Source organism: Phoca vitulina, unplaced genomic scaffold, assembly GCF_004348235.1.
Source record: "Phoca vitulina isolate PV1807 unplaced genomic scaffold, GSC_HSeal_1.0 scaffold24, whole genome shotgun sequence".
NCBI lineage: Eukaryota > Metazoa > Chordata > Mammalia > Carnivora > Phocidae > Phoca > Phoca vitulina.
Window position 1 is genome coordinate 26,256,302 of NW_022589727.1, and position 19,051 is coordinate 26,275,352.

A 19,051-nucleotide genomic window follows, 5' to 3' on the forward strand; every position below is an offset into this window, starting at 1 on the left:
CAGTAAGTGCCCAATAAAAGTTGAGTGTTGTTATTTTGTTTTTATTATTGTAAATAATGTATCACTATTCATGGTTCCTCTCAGCATCCCATCAACAGCGGAGGGGAAAGAAGAGTTCCCAGCCAGGACTTATCCTTCTTGGCCCCTTCAGCAACCAAGGGGCAAGGAAGGGGGAAATCTATGTGGAAGGGAGGTGGGTTCCTTCTGCCTCTGCTCTTGGACTGTGTTCTCATTCCTTGTGGCTTTAGAAAGAGCCCTGTTCCACCGGCAAGGATAGGCATGTGTTAACCCCAACTTTATCTCTTACCACTTGGTAAGTTTCTTAAAGCCTCTAAAACCCAGAGATTGCTCTGAATTCACTTCAGGTTTCATGTATCCCTGAATTGGGTGCAATGAAAGATGGTTTATTTGTTGGGCGGGGGCTGGGGGGCTGAGATCCAAACTGAAGTTAAGCTACTTGCTTAGGACCAGAACACTGTCTTCTAGGTGCAGAGAAATTGTTTTTTTCACATTGCCCACCCCCCCCCCCCCCCAAAAAAGCCAGTGAAGTCTGCTGGCTGTGATAAGCCCCGCTCCTAGGACAGCAGATTCGTGGTTGACTTCTGTCCCGCTGTCTCCCGGGACACGTTTATGCCAGGATGCAGTGTCTGGTCCCATGTTAGTTTTGTAACCATGGCTTTCCCAATGCCAGGTGTCTGCCCCTGTGCTTGGAACTACGGAACTTCGTTCTATTTCTGAATTCTGCCGTCTGCACCCCAGGGTTTTGGGCTCCAGATGATGCGTGACTCTGTGAATCATTCCAAGTGATTCAGGGGTTTTCTTACAAGACACGGAGCAGTGAACTGGCCCTGAGTTTGTGGACTGGGAGTAGAGGGGATGACGGAGGAAGGAGAGCGAAGACCCCTTCTCTCTGCTATGGCACAGATTCGGTCCACACTGGTTTCCAGATCGAGGTGGCCCCCTCCCCCCACCCCGGGCGCATGCGCGGAGCCATCAGGGGAGGCCCGACAGGCCTCCCCGAAGGCACCAGAACACTGCCTCCAAACAGCTTCCCAATTTCTTCCTTGCCACAGGCGCCCAGATCCCTGTGCCTTTGAATGTTTGCCTGGGAAACACCATATGTGTGAACTAAATTTATAAAGCACTATATTTAAGAATAAATTTCAAGATGCTATTTTTCAGCAGCCTATGAATCACTTCAACTCACTTGCAAAATAAACTGTTTGCCAGGGGAAATTCATTTTTGATGACCGAAGACAGAATGAAAGTCGTAATATACATGGGGCTTTTCCCGCCTGATAGTCATGAGCGATTCTGCCAGGAGGGATAGGGATGGGCAGCCATCTAACTTTGTAATGCAAACTCCCGAGTCATAAATAGATCTAACATGTCACACAGTAGACTCCGACTCCCGTTTTCAGAGCTGCATGGCATTTTGTCAAACAACCTGGACTTTATTTGGTCTTTCAGCAGAAGTTGGAAGATGAATATTACAATTTTTTTAAAAAGATTTTCCAGAGTTGCTCTGTTCCTGGATTTACCAAAGGGCCATTTATCTCACGACCTGGTAATCAAAAAGCATGTGGGAAAAGGCTACCTCCTCGGGACGCAGGTGAAGTGAGAGACTTGCTGCTGATGTGGAAGGTGGTTTAGGGTGCCCTTGATGGGCAGGGAGAATTCGTGGGCGATGGCCATCGATATCTGCTGCCTGGGATGGTAGGTCTCAGATGCATTGTTTTTAGTTCCTCGTATTTTGCTGCCTTTTCATGCGCTCGTGACCGTTGGCTGGATTGTGCCTCTTCAGCTCTCTCTGCTCAGTCTGTTGTTTTTTGTATCCTTATCTGAAGAGGGGAAGCTGGGGCCGGCTAATGATGATGAAAGACACATACAAAAAGCAATCAGCACCACTTCATTGGGAGCAAAGCCACCATTTAGGCCATTCCCTTCCCTCACACGTGTCCTTTTCGCCATTCCAGACAGGGCTGCATTTCTAAAATCGATCCTGATTGGGCCACCCGTTCAAACTGACTTAACCTAGCCATCAGTGTATAAACCGCGTGTGAGGCGTGCATGTGGAAAGAACGCTGGGACACTGGGTTTTTATGCAGGCGCAGGAGAGAAGGGGGGTGTCAAGTGTCGGCTCAGAAGCAGGTCTCAAGTCTGTGCTGAATAGAGTTCAGTTGCTCCTAGCTTTCCAGCTGACCACAGAGGAAGGAACATCTTGGCTCCTAATCCGGTTCCATACAGCCTGGAGAGCTGAAAGCAGCTTGGGTTTTGGGTTTGACTTAATGCCAGCACGCATGACTAGCTGGTGTGCAGTGTGAACCAGTTTGCTTGTTTGTGTCTTTAACTGCAAATATTGAGAAGGCGGGAGCCAAATCCCAAGTTTGGTGCTCAAGGAACAGTCACAGATTATTTTACTGATTTTTTTATTTTTGTTTACTTCCTGGGCTTTCAGGCTTCCTGGCTGGCGGGAAAGCAGAGGAGCTGGGGAGTCCCCAAGCCGACAGCTTCCCATGAGCTTGGAGTTTGGAGCGTGGTTTGGGCCCTGGGCAGGTGCTCAACACTGTTGAAGGCACTCTCTTTCTTGACACGATGGTGTATGTCCATGCATGTCCATGCGTGTCCATGCGTGTACCACATGGCACAGTGTGTTTGTATGTGCACCCACAATCCAACACTTGACATGCATGAAACACAAGAGGCCCCCAGTGCTACCCCTGAGGACAGGGGTTACCTCTTGTTCAATTTTTGGTAGCCCATTGACTAAAACAGTGCTTATTCTCAATGAAATCACAAGATAATACCAACTTAGAAAAAAGCTGAGACTTACAGCCCTGCATTAACTTTAGGCCAAAGGACAACCTCTGTGCACAAACGTAATTAACGATTAAAGGGATATTCTAAAAGCAGAAGTTTTATGGGTTGAATACAAACTATGGGAGCTAATAACACAGTTTGTGTCCTGCTGCAGTGTAGTATGAAGTGCATGATATCTCCCATGGGGTACTCTTTCCAAACAACTGGAATGTCATTAATCTTTAGATCTAACTTGTACTTCACAGGAAATTCAGAGAGTAGAGAAACTAGTTAAATAAGATTTTTATCCTAAAATCTTTTTTTAAAAAAATAAAATAGCAGTTCGACAAGAGAGGAAAGGACAATCTAACACTCTAAGCCAGGGAGGTGAGAATCCGTAAAATGGGTTCTGGGACCTACAGGGAACTCCACTTTGCTGGAGGGTCAAGTCCAAGCGGGTGCTGCAGACGGTGTGACTGGAAAAGGTGGGCAAGATGGACCACACCTGCTATGGATCCTGGACTCTTTACTGGTGACAAGGGGGCTCACTGGGGACTTTTATTTTTAAATAGCAACTTTATTTTATTTTTATTTCTTTTAGAGAGGGAGAGAGAAAGAGAGACAGAGAGAGAAGGGGGTAAGGACAGAGGGAGAGGGAGAAAGAAAATCTTAAGTAAGCTCCATGCCCGGCACGGAGCCTGACATGGGGCTCCATCTCATGACCCTGAGATCACGACCTGAACTGAAATCAAGAGTTGGACCTTTAACCGACAGGCATCCAGGCGCCCCTTAAATAACCTTATTGAGCTATAATTCATATACCATAAAGTTCAGTCTTCTAAAGTATACAATTCAGTGATTTGGGCTCTATTCAGAGTTGTACATCCGGACGGTACTAATTCCAGAGCATTTTTATTGCCTCAATTTGAAATGCTGCACCCGTGAGCACTCCCTCCCCTTTTCCCCCTGCTCTCCCAGTCCATGGTAACCACTAATTTGCTTTATGCTTCTCTGGATTTGCTTTTTCTGGACATTTCATATATGTGGATCATAGAATATATGGCCTTTTGTGTCTGGCTTCTATCACTTAGCACATTCCAACGTTCATTGATTGCGCATGTATCAGAACTGCATTCTTTTTATGGCCAAACATTTTATAGTGTGGATACACCACATTCTGTCTCTCCATTTTTCAGTTGATGGACATTTGGGTTATTTTCACTTTGGGGTTATTACGGATAATGCTGCTACGAAGGTGGTCAAAAGGTACAAACTTCCAGTTATAAGATAAATAAGTCCTGGGGTATAATGTACGTGGTGACTATAACTTTAATTTAAAAGTGATGAAAGATAATGTGGTTATGAACAATCATGGGCAAGTTTTTGTATGGACATTTGGTTTTAAATCTCATGGGTATATACGTATATACAGTATATACTATATAGCTTATACTATATGTTTAACATTTTAAGGAATTGCCAAACTTTCCATGGCAACAGAACCATGTGCTTTCCCAGCAGCAATGTATAAGGGTTCTAATCTCACCACATCTTCCCTGACACTTATAACTGTTCATCTTTTTTATTATAGCCATCCTAATGGGAAGCAGTATCTCATTGTGATTTTTTTTTTTTTTTTAGATTTTATTTATTTATTTATTAGAGAGCGAGCGAGAGAGAAACAGCATGAGAGAGGAGAGGGGCAGAGGAAGAAGCAGGCTCCCCGCTGAGCCGGGAGCCCGATGCGGGACTCGATCCCAGGACCCTGGGATCATGACCTGAGCCGAAGGCAGTCGCTTAACCAACTGAGCCACCCAGGCGCCCATCTCATTGTGATTTTGATTTACATTTTCCTAATGACTAATGAGACTGAGTATATTTTCATGAGCTTATTCGCCATTTATATACCTTCTCTGGAGAAATGGTTCTTCAAGCCCTTTGCCTTTGCCCATTTTTAAATTGGGTTGTCATTTTATTTGTGTTGTAAGGAATAATTACGTTATTTTAAATAGGGGTTTTTTTTCATGATCATTCTGGCATGGACATGGAATAAGAGAGACGTGTGTAAGTGAAAGAGATTTATTATACTCACAGGTCCCGGAAGAGAGAGGCATGGCGTGCCACACCTTGGTGCAACCGAACAGCTGGGGAGCCGAGAGAGTGAGGACAAGGGAGCAAGTGTCTTTTTTTTTTTTTTTAAAAGATTTTATTTATTTATTTGACAGAGAGAGCGAGAAAGCACCAGCAGGGGGAGCAGTAGAGGGAGAGGGAGAAGCAGGCTCCCCGCCAAGCAGCGAGCCCTATGCAGTGCTCGATGTGGGGCTCGATCCCAGGACCCTGGGATTTTGACCTGAGCCGAAGGCAGACGCTTAACCATCTGAGCCACCCAGGTGCCCCAGCAAGTGTTTTTATTGGGGGTCAGGGTGGAACATGTACAAAAGGTATGAAGGGATTTCATTGGTGTGTTTGAATGTCCCATGTTCTTTTTCTAAGAGTTTTATACTTTTAGTTCCTACATTTAGATTTCCGATCCATTTTGAGTCAATTTTTGTATATGGTGAGAGATAGGGGCCCAACTCTATTCTTTTTTTTTTTTTTAAGATTTTTATTTATTTATTGAGAGAGATAGTGATAGAGAGAGAGCATGAGAGGGGGAGAGTCAGAGAGAGAAGCAGACTCCCCGCCCAGCAGGGAGTCCGATGCGGGACTCGATCCCGGGACTCGATCCCGGGACTCCAGGATCATGACCTGAGCCGAAGGCAGTCGCTTAAACAACTGAGCCACCCAGGCGCCCCTCAACTCTATTCTTTAGCATGTGAATATCCAGTTGTCCCAACACCATTATTGAAAAGACAATTCTTTCCCCATTGAATGGTATTGTTGAAAATCAATTGACCATAAATGTATATAGGCTTATTTTTGGACTCTTAATTCTATTCCAGTGATCTATATGTGCATCCTCATGTCAATACCACATAATCTTGATTATTGTTGCTTTGTAGTAAGTTTTAAAACTGGGACATCTGACTCCTCCAACTTTGTTCACTTTCAAGACGATTTTTGTCTATTCTGGGCCCCTTTCCATGTATTTCCATGTGAATTTTAGATTCAGCTTATCAATTTTTGCCCAAAAAAGGGAGGAGGCAGCTGGGATTTTGATAGAAATTGTATTCTATCTGTAGATTAATTTGGGGAGTATTAGCATTTACCTATATTAAGTCTGTCCACTTATGAACATGAGTTGTCTTTCCATTTATTTTGTCTTCTTTAATGATTTTTTTGGGGGTTTTCTTTCTTTCAATAATATTTTGTAGTTTTCAGAGAATAGTTTTTGTACTTCTTTTGTTAAATTTATTCCTAGGTATTTATTATTTTGTTGCTATTGTAAATGGAATTATTTTCAAATAATTTAATTTAAATCAATATTTAATTAAATTATCTAAATTAGGGCGCCTGGGTGGCTCAGTCGTTAAGCGTCTGCCTTCGGCTCAGGTCATGATCCCAGGACCCTGGGATCGAGCCCCACATCGGGCTCCCTGCTCTGTGGGGAAGCCTGCTTCTCCCTCTCCCACTCCCCCTGCTTGTGTTCCCTCTCTCGCTATGTCTCTCTCTGTCAAATAAATAAATAAAATCTTTTAAAAAAAAAAATTATCTAAATTAATCTAAATTTATTTAAATTTAAATAATTTATTTAAATAATTTAATTTAAATATTTAAATTAAAGAAATGATTCCTTTAATTTCCTTTTCAGATTTTTCATTTTTAGAAATACGCCATATAAAAATATGATTGTTGTATATTGATCCTGTGATCTTGCTAAACTTGTTCATTAGTTCTAATCATGTTTTAATGAATTTCTTAGCATTTTTTACATATAAGATTACATTACCTGTGAATAGAGATAGTTTTACTTCTTCCTTTCCCACCTGGATGACTTTTATTTTTTCTTCTTGTCTGATTGCTCTGGCTAGAACCTCCAGTACAATGTTAAATAAAAGTAGAAAGAACGGGGGCGCCTGGGTGGCTCGTCAGTTAAGTGTCTGCCTTCCACTCAGGTCATGATCCCAGGGTCCTGGGATCCAGCCCTGAGTCCAGTCAGCTCCCTCTTTAGTGGGGAGTCTGCTTCTCCCTCTCCCTCTGCACCGCCCCCTCCCTGCTCATGCCTGCATGCTCTCTAGCTCTTTCTCACGCTGTCTCTCTCAAATAAATAAATAAATCTTAAAAAAAGAAGTGGAAAGAGTGGAATCCTTGTCTTGTTTTTTATCTTATAGGGAAAGCACCCATTTTTTCAACAATAAGTGTGATGTTAGCTGTAGGGTTTTTCATAGATAGTTCTTATCATACTGAGTAAGTTCCCTTCTATTCCTAGTTTGTTCAATGTTTTTATCATGAAAGAGTGTTGGGTTTTGTCAAGTGTTTTTTTCTTCATCAGTTAAGATAATCATGTGGTCTTTTCTCATTACTCTATAAGGTAATTGATTGATTTTCATATGTTGAACCACGTTCACATTCCTAGGATAAATTCATTTGGCTACAATGTATAATCTTTTCAATATAATGTTGGATTCAGTTTGATAATATTTTATTGAGGATTTTTGTGTTATATTCCTAAGGAATATTGGTATGTAGTTTTCTTGTGACATCTTTTTCTGGTCTTAATGTCAGGGTAATACTGGCCTCAATGAATGGATTGGGAATTGTCCTCTCCTATTTTATGGGAGAGTTTGTAAAGGATGGGTGTTAATTCTTTAAATGTTTTGCCCATGGCAGAATTCACCCGTAAAGACATCTGGGCTTTTCTTTCGAGGGACTTTTTTGATTGCTAATTCAATCTTTTTACTGTAATAAATCTATTTCATTTTTATGTTTCTTTTTGAGTCAATGTCAGTAGTTTGTAGTAGGTTATTGATTTGAGACCTATCTTTATTTTATAGGCTCATTCAAATTCTGAGCTTTAGCTAAACAAGGAGGAAGGGCTGTCAGCAGGACATAGAATCTTCTGCCAATATGCTAAAAAGGGACAGACCCAGAGTTCTACTTGAAGTCAAAAATGGGCTTTTTCCCCTTAGAGATCTTCAATCAGAGTTTTATAGAAAATGACAATTGATATCCCTAGATATAGGCCATCACATGAAAGACTTAGAGAGAGGACTATTAGGAAGGCTTGTGTCTAGAGATATCTACATTAAAGTGGCTACTTATATATCCTCCACTGGGAGTCATAATATGCCCTGGAGTCTCAGATGGAGCTGAGCCCTGCGGTGGAGAGTAAGTCAATACTGCTGTCCAAGTTAAGGGCTCTGGAGAAAGGAGTTATGCAGGTTACACAGTGATGAGAATTGAGGCAGCTAATAAAGTTCCTTTTTCTGAGCGAATGTAGGGCAGCAGAATGGAGAGACCAAGAGAGGAACCTAGAACCCAGGGCTAAGAGAAGTGAGTACACTACATTCTAGTACAGAAACTAGAGTGGGGGGAGGGAAGGGAGTGAGAGGCACTGGGGGCAGGGGCCAAACCAGGTGGGCCAAAGGTGCTTTGGAAAATGATCTTACCCTCCAGGAACCAAAAGGAGACTTAGGAAAATAATTTGGCTTTGGTGGGAGTGCAGTGGACCAGCCAAAAGTTCGTCCAGAGGCAAGATTAGGACTGTGACCATTTATTCCTGGGAGCTCAGTACCTGCCCCAGCATGGGGGCTGAGCATTCCTCCTCCAGGTGCACGCCCCAACATCAGGCATCCTGCTGGTTGAGCAGCCTTCTACTCTGAGTCCCTATCTTCTTTTTTTTTTTTTTTTTTTTTAAGATTTTATTTATTTGCGAGAGAGAGAACGAGAGACAGAGAGCATGAGAGGGAGTGAGAGGGAGGAGGGTCAGAGGGAGAAGCAGACTCCCTGCCGAGCAGGGAGCCCGATGTGGGACTCGATCCCGGGACTCCAGGATCATGACCTGAGCCGAAGGCAGTTGCTTAACCAACTGAGCCACCCAGGCGCCCCTGAGTCCCTATCTTCTTGTACCCACTATTCAGAATTAGCAAAGCTTTCCCCACATGTCAATATACACCCTGGAAAAAAAATAGGTCTGAATATTTGCTTCCCTCTCTCCTAGCCCAGAGGAAGGACTTTGGGATCCAAGGAGAAGTGGCAAAAGGAGGCCCCCCAAAAGGAACTGTAGACCCTAATGCTAGGGATCTGGATCAAGCTGAGTTATGAACTGCACCAGATGAAGCTCATCTCCAGAAATGCCCTCCTCTGTCTACATGCTGCTTTGTTGGTGGTCAATGTCTTGGGTCCTGCTCTCTGGCGGTGAGGATGCAAAACTGCTATGCAGGAGGACATGTGGATGATCCTGAGCAAAAGGTCTGAGGCTCTGGGTAGCAGTATAGGAGTCCTGATGGTAGAGAGCCTGAATTCTCCTCAATCATACTTTTGTTTGGATTCAGCCTCTCCCTGAATGGTTTGTTCCCTCACCCCAAGTTACACTGACAGAAATCAAGAGAGAACACATTTCAGTGTTTCAATTGAAGCTTAGTTTGTTCTTGCACCACAGAGGGGGAAGAATTCTCCAACAGCCCCTGCTCCAATGAGTTCGTAAGAGTTGATTGATAGTAGGATTGTTTTTAAGGAAATATTCCTGCTTTGATTCTTACTCTACCTATCTTGAAACAGCAGTTATGAATACTTTGGAGCAACTGCCAAGATATTAGCAGAGAATCATTTATCATGTTATCTGTAAGTATCTACCATGAGTACTTTGGGGCACCGAGAGAATGGAGCCTTCAATTTTGATTAAGACAAATGTGGAGGTGGGGATGGGGTGGGCAAGAAGATAACTATTTGTGGCCTGGAGAGAAGGCAGAGCATCCCTAATGTAACACTGCAGAAAGAGATGAAAAGTTGTCATTTTACTGAATGTTTCTTAGTCCTCCAAAAGAGAATATTTACATCCATGATATTTCTGCCTCAAGATGCATTTAATTTCTGGCTAATTGAGTCAGATTACAAATCACATCTGTTTAATGTAAACAGAAACCCAGTTAGTCTTCAACCTTTCCACCTGAGTCACTCTGTTAATTAAATTCCTGATTTATCAGCTCCCTTTCTGTCTCTCTCAATATCTGCCTCGAGCCAGATTGCCTGTGGTTCTCATGACTTCCCAAGATGGAAACCAGTCAAATGGATAACATCTGGCAACCTCTGCTCCTAGTTTAGGGGATCAACACCTCAAAGGTGGCACATTTTATTCTTTATAACTTGATCTGCCTTATAGCCAATACAGCAACACACCATGAGAAGTATTTTTTCAACAAATGATAGACTCCATATCGTTTTTTGCAATGTGAATTTTTGTAATACACTTTTGAATGTACAAAGCACCTTTGCACATTATCTCATTAAAACATGCCTGTGAATTTAGTAAAACTGGTGCTACTATTATTGCTGAAGTTCAGAAAGGTTAAAGAGGCCCATTCAAGGTCACAAAGCTAATAAGTGGCAATATTATAAATATAAATATGATGATGGTCTTCTCACTCGAGTTGCCATGGTTTCGTGGGGTTTTTTCCCTTTGTAGCTACATCATGAGAAAGCTCGAATACTACCAGCACTAATCATAAATCTTAAGAGAATCTGATTTTGTAGGTAATTATCTGAAGCTAAATAATTGATGCAGAGAGAGCCTGAAAAGCTGGTAGAGTCCTCTTGGGTTTTACACCATTCTGTTGAATCTATCTCAGGGGACACAACATGCATGTGAGAAGCAAAGTATCTAGAAAAGCAATGTGTTAGCATCCATCCCTGAACCTCTGGTCCATTGGCACACCCTACCTTGGTGTGTTTCCCAGCAAGGCAGCATGTCGGTCTCATGTCTGCACATGCAGACCACACAGCAAAAATGCCCAGGCACACATTGCTGTCACCATCATAATCTTTCCATGCCTCTACACATGACGCTTCAATGGCTTTCCTGCCATCTACCAATACAGTGACAGCCCCTCACCTAGCATTCAAGAACTCTTTTTTTTCCACTTTCTTCATCTTTTTTAAAAAATTTTTTATTGTTATGTTAATCCCCATACATTACATCATTAGTTTTTGATATAGTGTTCCATGATTCATTGTTTGTGCATAACACCCAGTGCTCCATGCAGAACGTGCCCTCCTCAATACCCATCACCAGGCTAACCCCTCCTCCCACCCCCCTCCCCTCTAGAACCCTCAGCTTGTTTTTCAGAGTCCATCGTCTCTCATGGTTCGTCTCCCCCTCCGATTTCCCCCCCTTCATTCTTCCCCTCCTGCTATCTTCTTCTTTTTTTTTTTTTCTTAACATAAGAACTCTCTTTTGAAACATTTCCCACCCCTTCATTTCAACATGAAATTTTAGGCATGGTTTCTCCAGTTGCCCCCTAATAATTATTTGTTTGCCCTCTTCCCAGTTTTTCTGGTCTTTACTTCTGCATTATTTCCCTTCAAGCCTCAAACAGTACTCTGAGGGGAAGCTTTCCATTTACTTTCATGCAATTTCCCCCCCCTCTGAACATCCTTGGCTATCTGTCTACATTGATCTTGTTGGTTGCGTCCTCACTTTCCATCTGTTACTCATACATATATCTCACCTCCCTTACTAAACTATATACAATTGTTGGAGGTAGGTTTGAACCTAAAACCCTAGATGGGTTCTGCATTGCTCAAGGCAAGCACCAAGCACCATGCCTTACACACAGTGCTTGTGGTCACTGAGTAATGGCCCCCAAATAGGTCCATGTCCCAATCCCCAGAACTTGGGAATGTTAGCTTATATGGCAGGAGGGACTTTGTTATTAAGAATCTTGAGATGAGATTATCCTAAATTATCTGGGTGAACTTGGTGTAATCACAATAGTCCTTATCAGAGGAAGTTGGGAGTCAAACCCAAAGGAGAAAGTGATGTGATGAAGAGGACAGGGATTGGAGTGATGCACTTGGATGATGGAGGAAGGGGCTGAGAACCAAGGAATGCAGGTGGCCATTGGATGCTGAGAATGGCAAGGAAACAGATTCTCCCTCAGAGCATCCAGAAAGAATCTGCCCTGCCAACACCTTGACCTTTGCCCAGTGGAGCTGACTTTGAAATTCTGTCCTCCAGAACCATAAGAATAAATTTGTATTGTTTTAAGCCACTGAATTTAGGGCAATTTGCTACAGAAACAATAGGAAACTGATACAGTGCTGGAGAAAGGTTTATTGAATAAAAAAATAAATGAATGACTACAGGTAGGTGAATGAATAAATGAATTCAAAGAGTTCTGAAAGGAACCCCTGCTTTATACTATTTCCTTGCTTCCTACCTTTAACTGCATGGGAAATATTACCACAGTTAAAGGCATTCTTTAACGTTTCTCAGTATTTTCTGGAGATCTCATTAAAATGCAAAGGTTTTAGCTGGGATCCTGGGAAGTGGTTGACTAATTGCCCCACACCAATTGACTGCCACTCTGGGAGAGGACAAGACTGGAGAGAACGAGAACATATAGGAAGACAGGACTCAGTGGAGATGGAGGACTTGAGGGATCTGGCAAACAGAGTCTCTCTAAGGCTGGAAGGGGCATGTCTTGGTTAGACAGAAGGCTGCCCAGTGCCATAACTTGATGGCCCAGCCTTGAGGAGCAGGATAAAGAAAGATAATAGCCATCAAAATCATACCTTACCTGTCCAAACTTTTTTCCTTGAATTGGCAGAATCTTTGCAGAGTCTCTTTTTTTCCCCCTAAGGACAAATTCGCATCATTTTCAGGGACAAAAGTTCAGGATAGAAGTATTTTTGTTCAATGTGTATCTTACTTCCCAGTGACTGACATGCCCTCTTTTAACTTTAATTAGAAACCAAACTGAATAAAACACTTGACTTTGACATACGGTAGTGATTTAAAAGGACTTTTCAACTCCAATACCAAAAAGATGAAACAGTAATTCAAAAGGCTATTAGCATGGCCCTCCCACCACCTCTTGACACAGGGAAAGACTAAATTAATCAAAATGGTAATTGTGCCACAAATCAATTACTATTTAAGGTTATTTCTACTAAACTTGACCATAAAACTTCATATTCCCTACAACACAATTTTAACTGTGGTCTTTTGCAAAAACAAAAATAAGCCATCCCTCATAAGGCGTGTGTGTGCACGTGTGTGTGCATGTGCGCACACACACACACACACACACACACACACACACCCTCGTCATGGGCTATTAACCGAGAGGCGATCATCTCCCTCATTTTCTCAAATAACATATATCATTCACACAGAGCCAGAGCGTAATTTGGATGAAATCGAATGAGATTTTCCTCGGCTTCAAATGAATTAGAGTGGAAGATAATAATGCTTTCTATTTTTTTCCCTATCCAACAAGATTGGCTCCTAGCTCCAAAAAAATTTTAAAGTCTCCCTAGTGTTTCAGTTTTAAATACATTATATTTAAAGCAGTTTCTAAATTTTAACTACTTCTGATTCTTTTAAACTGCTCAGAAAGGAATACTGAGATTTTCAGATCTTCCAATCTAGCTGAAATCAAGCCCATGAGCGTCAGCAAAAGCAGAACATTGCCTGGGCCTCCCAAAAGAATATCTGAGTCTCCTGGTCTCCATGTTAGAACTACATCTCTCTGTCCAACTAAAAAATTTAAAACTAAAAATATCAATCAGATAAAATCACTTTAATAAAACATCATCTAAGAGAGGGGAGATGAGAGAATTCTTGAGCACAAGTTTTGTATAAACCATCTTTTACACATAGATATAATTTTACAGTGGACCAGAATAGTGTTTTACTTGTTACTATGATCTATTTTTACTAAGACTAAGAAAAATCAAATGCTCCGGGGAAGAATAGAGCATTCTAAATTAAGCTGCATAAATAATTTTCACACTTTCGACTTGAATGTCTATTGGGTATTTCATTGTTTTTTATATTATCTATGAATGTGCAACCATTTTATATCTTGTGCCTTATTTAGATACTGCTGAACGATTAAAAATTGCAGCTCTTGTTTTCTTAACTCAGCAATGTTTGATTCTATACCTCTTGGATTTCTCATCTCATGGATTTGCTCAGTTCCCTGATTCCTGTTTCATTCTTGCCCATAAGTCCGTATCTATTGGCTTAATATCATTAGGAAAGTTACCCATACTTTTCTGTAATAAATGATAGTATGTCTGCTCATAGCCTGATATTTCTTTAGACTGCCAATTTGTCTAACAACAAAAGAATGACATCAAGGGATGCAGATTCAATGATGGAGCCATGGGAGCAAAGGAATGACAATACTCTTAGAACAATCTATTTTACTAAAAGTTCTAGAATTCTTGATTTTAAATAAAAATAATATGATATTAGGCAGAAGGTTTTAACTCTAAGCCCACAGGAAAAAATTCATTCTCTCCTATCTTCTCTTGAATGCTTCTGCAAGGGACCTCCAAACCTAGTGTTTTACTCAAAGCATATGTTGGCAGCCAACTGCCAAGGCTAAATATAAACTTTAAGAGGAAGAAAGCTACATTTGGAAGATAACTCATCTACTGAATATTTCAGAGCAGATTGTATCTCTATTGATTCTAAGTCGTGAAACTCAAAAGCTCTGTCCATAAGTAGTTTTGGGACCGTTGCTGAGTTTCTGTTCCTGTCCATTTACCCTTCTGGGTCTTCTGATATATTTGTAAAACTGAATTAATAATCTTCTCAGCCTACTGAGTGTTGGCATTATGTGGATACAGATGAGATACAGATGCAGTCACTCTGACTAAAACATGACATTCATTCATTCAACAAGTATTTATTGAGCACATACTTTGTTCCTGGTGCTGTGTCAAGTACTGGGAATATTTCTGTGGCCATAACAGACTTTTCCTCTGCTCTTGTAGCTATAACATGAAGTATTGCTACAAATATCCTTAGAACTACTCCTTTAACATCTACTACCACTACTACTATAATATTAGTATTTAAAAGAAATTGCTATTATTTGTGTAACCATCAACATCTCTTAGTGGGGATAATATCTGGGACATCTTTACCGGTATGAGATGATTACTAATTATTATATAGAATTTTATATTATGTTAATATTTATTATTATTAAAATTTACAAGTAATTACTAAATTACTACATTCATTTCCAAAACATCTTTCGGTGATTTTGTAGACAGTGAAGAAATCACCCTCAAGACCATGAGTTAGAGCTTTTACTTTTAACTTGACTCACCAGGCACATCTCAGCCTGACATCTTTTGAGAGTCAGGACCAACAAGAACCATGCACAAGAAAATAACAGAATAATCTTGGAGGAAATCAGATATCAGATCTGTGTAAATGTATTCAGCTTCTATTTTTAGTTTTCTTTTTATAAAAATTGTTTTATAAGGAAAACAATGAAGGGTGGGGAATTAGAATTTACTTAAGCATCTACCGTATGCTAGACATTTTACATTTATTGTCTCATTTACACGCAGTGCTTCTCCATGATACTCCTTTGCAGATGGAGGAGGAGAGGTCCCGGGAGATGGTGACTTTTCAGACTCACTTCAATCGGGCCCTAAAGCCTGTATTCTTCTCACTGCACCCAACACTTCTGTTCTACTACAGTCTGTTTACCAAAATACTAGATTCATTAACATGACTCAGTGCATATGTAACCAATCAATAGGGACTTGATGTCAGTTTTACACAGATGTCCTGCTGGTACATAGATGGTTTTTCCAGTGTGATGCTGTTCTAACAACATCAGGAGCCAGCTTTCTCACAATCAAATCAAAGACTTAGCAATATTGAAGACCTTAAGGGAAAAGCTGAAGTCATGCAAAATGCCTTCTCCAAGAAGTGGCTGCCCTAGTGGCTTCAGAACAGTGACCTTTCAAGGACGTCAGTTGTCCTGAGACCTGGAAAATTTGTTAAAACACAGATTTCTGGTCTCCTCTTCTTTCTCAACCTCCATCCTCAGGGGTTCTTGATTCCATGGGTCTGGAGGACAGCCCAAGAATTTGTGGTTAACAAATTTCTGCACAACACTGAAACTGCTGATGTGAGGACCACGCTCTGAGAAGCAGCAGTGTGTTAAGCTATCTGCGGAAGATGTGAATGCAGATGAAGAATTTGCAAAGATATTTTTTCCTACAAAAACTGACTGATGGAGAAGCCTACCCCCAGATTATATGGTTTATGTTGATTTAATGGGTCTATCATAGGCAAATGTCTTCAAGGATCTAAATCTTGACAGAGGAAACATGAGCCCCAGTGTATAAGGCTGCTGCTATGACATTTGGTCTGTGAACATAGATACAAATGTCAGTGAAGATTTAACTGTGCTGGTAATTTAATAAGGGTTTCAATTGTAGTTTGTTTTCTTACTTCTCTGATTACAAAGTTACATAGATTTTCAGTGGTCTACTTTTTTTTTTAAGTAGGCTCCACACCCAGCGTGTAGCCCAACATGGGGCTTGAACTCATGACCTAAGATCAAGACCTGAATCAAGATCAAGAGTTGGACACTCAACTGAGACCCAGGCACTCCTTCACTGGTCTACTTTAACCCCACTTTTTTTCAAGTCCCGTTGGTTTTAGCATGTAATTTTGCAGAATATGAGGTTTTTCAGGAACACAAATATGGCATGAAAGCAAAATATAGCTTCATCAGATAATTAATAAAAATTAAATTAATAAAGTAATAATCCATAATACTAAAATAGTATCATAATATAGCTTTATTAGAGCTACGTGGAGAAACTCTTATCAAATCTATGATAATGACCAAAAAGAGTAGAAGATCTAGAATAACTGGCAAATGTAGGTAGAGTGGATGATATAGAAGTTGTGTAGGCCCAGTGAAGACTCTTTGCAAAACCGTGTTAGACATCTTCCCTGAATTTGTCAGAACATCATCTCTAGCAGCTAAGCTAGACTGCCTATAGCACTTAAATTTTGGGGATTAAAAAGAGTCTGGGTGCCTGGTGGCTCAGTCGTTAAGCATCTGCCTTTGGCTCAGGTCATGATCCCAGCTCCTGGGATCAAGCCTGGCATCGGACTCCCTGCTCTGTGGGAAGCCTGCTTCTCCTTCTCCCACAACCCCTGCTTGTGTTCCCTCTCTCGCTTGTCTCTCTCTGTCAAATAAATAAATAAAATCTTTAAAAAAAAAAAAAAAGAGTCTTAAGTCAAGAGATAACAAATGGTGAAGATGTGAAGAAAAGGGAACCCTCATGCACTATTGATGGGAATGTAAATTGGTGCAGCTACTCTGGAAAACAGTGTGGAAACAGAACTACAATATGGTCCAGTAATTCCACTACTGGGTATTTACCCAAAGAAAATAAAAACACTCATTTGAAAAGATATATGCACCCATATGTTTATTGCATCATTATGTACAATAGTGAAAATGAAGGAACTTAATGTCCATTGATGGATGAATGGATAAAAAAGATGTGGTGTATATGTGTGTCAGTGCATATATAAATACGGTGGAATATTACTCAGGCATAAAAAGGAAAGAGATCTTTCTGTTTGTGACAGCATGGGTAGACCTAGAGGGTATTATGCTAAGTGAAATAAGTCAGACACAGAGAGACAAATACCATATATTTCACTTATATCTGAATCTAAAAAACAAAAACAGAAACAGGCTCATAAATACAGAGAACAATCTGATGGTTGCCAGAGGGGAGGGGAGTGGGGGGGGATGGATAAAATGGGTGAAGGGGAGTGGGAGATACTTCCACTTCCAGTTACGGAGTGAATAAGTCACAGGGACAAAAGGCACAGCACAGGGAATACAGTCCAAGGTATCGACAGCATTGCATGGTGACGGATGGTAGCTACACGTGTGAGCATAGCATAATCTCGAGAGCTGTCAGATCACTATGTTGTATGCCTGAAACTAATGTAACATGGCGTGCCTACTATACTTGGATAAAATAAAAAATACAAAAAATAAGAAGATAAAATAAAGCTCTCTCTCCTTAAAGAGACATCTCTCCTTAAACAAGCCTGCTCTCTTTTGAGTGTATTTTCTCTTTGGAGCTCTCTATTTAGTTTTGCCAGCCAGCCCATGGGGGACACCAGTCTTTCCCCATAAAAACAGATTAGCTGCAGACACTAATCTGCAGATGCTGGGAAGCACTTAGGAGGAAGGAGGAGGTACGCAATGCTGACCTTTCGAAAGTGAGGTAAGGGCTTGCAGGAGAAAGTCCCCGAAGTGCCTGAGATTTGGAGTCTTGTCCCCGGCATCCTCCCAAAGCCTTGCCATGCATCTCCCTTCCTTGTATGAATGAAGCAAACACCCAACCCCCTACAGTTAAAGTTAGAGGAGATAAAGAGATGGTTGTCGTTTCCAACCTGTGTAGCTTGATCCACCATTTTCTGTGTTCCCTATCCTGTGATACCGGGGGGGGGGGGGGGGGGGCAGGTTTACAGGAAGTCAGTCTCTTGGGCGGTACTAGCATTTCAGGAGTGTGTGTTTCACCTAAACTTAGCTATACGGAGATTTATCCTTGGACCAAGATGTAAGAGAATGCTAATGTTTTAATCCTGTATAAGCTTCTAGTGGCTGATTTCGCTACATCAGACAATGTGGAAATTGAGTGAAAACTTGCTGAAAATGCGCTTTTCAAAAGAGCTAAGGTGGGGAAATTAAAGGCAGAAATCTGGTGTCTGGGCTGGTGTCTGCAAAATCGTCAGAACAGAACTTACTGGTTAAATAACGAAATCAGCATCTTACATGACGAAGCAAGGCTTTTCTCTCTCTCTCTCTCTCTCCACAATGGTTTTTATTAAAAAGCCCACAGTCATGTACTGGTGGAAAGGTTATCACAGGTTTGGAGAAAAGGAGTAGATGGAGTTCTGACTTAATTAAACGTTCACGTTAAGTAATTATTCCAGTTCCTGGGGTGACGACAGCCAACAGTTCATTAGCTGGAAGTAAACTGTGTGACAACTATCTGATTAACAGTTTACCTTGAGAAACACAAGGTTATGTGATAGTTACAAATGCAGTAAGTTCTCCATCTGCGGAAGCCTTAATCAAACCTCCCTGAGTACAGGCATTTTTTAAGTGACTAGAATGCAAGACAATTTACTTGGGTACTAAGCCTGTATAATATGTAATTAGAATCTTTGTTTCAGAAAGTATTTTGTATCTTGACATACACTGGAGCCTTTATTAGGAACACTAGTTACCACGGTATATAGTAATAGTTGGCAAACATTAGTGTGTGTTAGGATCACCTGGAAGGCTGGGCC